Source organism: Staurois parvus, unplaced genomic scaffold (genome assembly GCF_062004578.1).
Source record: "Staurois parvus isolate SC_StPar_1 unplaced genomic scaffold, SC_StPar_1.0 ptg001181l, whole genome shotgun sequence".
In the NCBI taxonomy this organism is placed as follows: Eukaryota; Metazoa; Chordata; class Amphibia; order Anura; family Ranidae; genus Staurois; species Staurois parvus.
In genome coordinates, this window is record NW_028318977.1 from 2,423,411 (window position 1) to 2,426,551 (window position 3,141).

Genomic DNA, 3,141 nt, shown 5'->3' on the forward strand with positions numbered 1-3,141 from the left:
ATCTGGCACTGTCCCACTGCAATAAGCTTCCTGGGTGTGACAACCTGGGTCTCCTGCCACCATCTTGGTCCTCTCTGGCCAGCTACTTCTTTAGGGTTCAGGCAGTTGGCCATTGATAACAAGCAATGCTCCCTCATCAGCCACCCTAAGTCCTACTCATGAAGCCTCCTGGGATATATGAGATGGTATACCAGAAGGCTGAGGGATTAGGAACATGTCAATCTTGCCTATGTGAGAATGGTGGCAGTAGAAGCTCTTTAAATGTTTTATTTTATTTGCAAATAGATTGATTTTACTTGGTATCAGCCTGTAGGCAAGTGCCTACTAGAGGCAATATGTGTGCCTGAGTAAGCAATTGTTTTCTCTGGCTGTGCTCATTTCCTCATAATAGGTGCCAAATGTTACAATGCTTGATGTTTTCCTGTGTCCTTAGGTTGGCCTGAGAGCTAGGGTTAACCAGGCTGTAAGGGTTAGCATTTTCAGTCAGGTTACTGCCCCCTACAGGTCAACCCACATAAAACAGGTTGACCTGTAGGGAGAAATACTGCCAAACATGGCCGGATCTAGGGGGATTTTAATTAACCCCCCAAAGCTTCCCACTCACAACCCCTCTCCACAGCTGTTGCTGTGCCTGTCTGTCTTCCATCACTGCACTGTACATGCACAGCCTGAGCACAGGCAGCAAGATCTCATCCTTGGCTCTTCCCCACACAGCACAGAGCTGAAATCTGATTCTCTTTCACAAAGCTACAATCAGTGTGTAGCTGGTTACTTCTGTGAAATTCCCTGGTCATAACGGCAGCACTGCTGTAGTAACCAGCTACACACTGTGCAGATCGTAGCTATGTGAAAGATCATTTGATTTGAGCTCTGTTCTGTTCTGTGTGATGAAGAGCTGAGGAGGAAATCTTCCAGGAGCTATGCTGAATGCTCTGCCAGCAGTCAACCCAGTCCTCTCTTCTGCTAGCAGTCACCTCCATCCTCTCTTCTGTCAGCAGTCACCCCCATCCTCTCCCCTTCTAGTGGTGACCCCTGTGCGCTATCCTTCCAGCAGTGACCCCGTCCTTTATCCATCCAGCGGTGACCCCATCCTTTCTCCTTCCAGCAGTGACCCATGTGCTCTATCCTTCCAGAACTGACCCATCCTCTGCCCTGCCACTTGACCCCGTCCTCTGCCCTGCCAGTGGTGACCCTTGTCTTCTGCCATGCCCACGGTGACCCTTGTCTTCTGCCATGCCCACCGTAAACCCTGTCTTCTGCCCTGCCAATGGTGACCACTGTTTTCTGTCCTGCCACTGGGACCCCTGTCTGTCCTACTGATTCCCAGTACGCTTCTTTACCAATTCCTGTGCACTCCCCTGCTGACCCACTGTAAACTGCCCAACTGACCCCTGTACCCTGTCCTAAAAACTAATAGCCCTGGTACACTGGCCTACAAACTGCTGATCATATTCTCTGCCATACTGACCCACTGTACACTACCCTGCTGACCTCCCATCCTCTGCCCCCTGACATGTTTACTGTGCACCCACATAAGATGAAATAGATCTGACCCTGTTGCCAAAATGTAGCTAGTTACTCTGCTGGTGAGGTCACTCCCTTTGGGGGGGGGTCGAAAAGAGCCTAATCAGTGTTCCTGGAGGGGGTTCCAAGCCTGGGGACCTTATGAACTTGTAGCTGTTAACCATGGACTTGCTGCCTTTATGGGTTACTACCAGTCATGGATTTGAGGTGCTTCCTGTGGATTATTGCCTAAATGGACTCTTGGCTTAAAAAGGATTGCTTTATGGACTTTCCTCCTGTATAAGGCATGAACACTTTGTGGGATGTTAGTAGAAGCTTTGTACAGGAGTTGTGTTGAAACTGCTGAGAACCCTGGTTGACACCAGACACCGCAGCAAAGTATTCATTGGGCTCGACGATCAAGCCCTGCCCTGCTCCAAAGCACCCCCCCCATATTGAGAGCATGTGGCATGGTATGGTTGAGGAGGGGGGGTGAGCTCGCTCATCGCCCCCTTTCCTGACCTGCTGGGCTGCATGCTCGAATAAGGGTCTGGTATGGATTTGGGGGGGGAACCCACAGCATTTTTAAAAAATTTTTGGCGTGGGGGTTCCCCTCAAAATCCATACCAGACCTGAAGGGTTTGGTATGCATAGGAGGGACCCCACACCGTTAAAAAAAAAAAAAAGATTGAATTGCCATCAATTCTTTTTACATTCAACTGTCTACGGGAAATGACCGGTTCGAGCGCAAACTGAACATTGGGGTGTTCAGCCTATCAGTACAATGCACAGCTCTGCCACACTCTTTACAACTAATATGAAAAAGCTTATACTGTACATACCAGCGGCGGACTGACAACTTATGGGGCCCCCGGGCAATAGGGGATCATGAGGCCCTTGTGTCCTTGCTCAAACTCAAAAAAGCCTATGAAAAAGGTACCAGGGGCATCTCATGGGGCCCCCTACTGACCCCAGGCCCTCGGGCAGTGCCCAAGTTTCCAAATGGTCAGTCCGCCCCTGGTACATACTCATCCAGGAAATGCCTCCACATTAACAAACTGACCTCTTCCAGTTCCCTGTCATAGCAGACATTCCACACAATGCTCATCCCATTTATACCCGTATCCTCTCCTAGGCTGAGCCCACTGCTCTTAGATGAATACCCAACTTCTAGAGCAACCATTCTCAACAAGGAATCTGTGAAACCCTAGGGATCCTTCAGAGGTTGCTAGGAGTTCCTTGAGCAGAGACCAGTTTCAGATACGTTCCCGCAGCTATCTGTAAGGGAATGATATTCTAACAAAAATGACCATAAATGTAAGGAGCATTCTTCGCAATGACCATCACACTAATGTAACCTAAGCTGCAGATAAAGTAATTATTATTAGGGATTTCCTGATACCAGACAGTTATTTTGATGGTTCCACCATGTTAGAAAGGAAGAAAAAAGCTGCTCCAAAGGATCTACTAATTTATGCAACTGACCACCTCTCTTAAAGACTGCTTGAGTTTTTCAGCCTCTGATTTAGGAACACATCTTCTTACACAAAGGGACAACAATACAAAGGAAAAGCTCTATAATACAAAAGAAGTGTATAATTTTATTTGCAGAGTCATCTCTATACAGGATTTTAATTA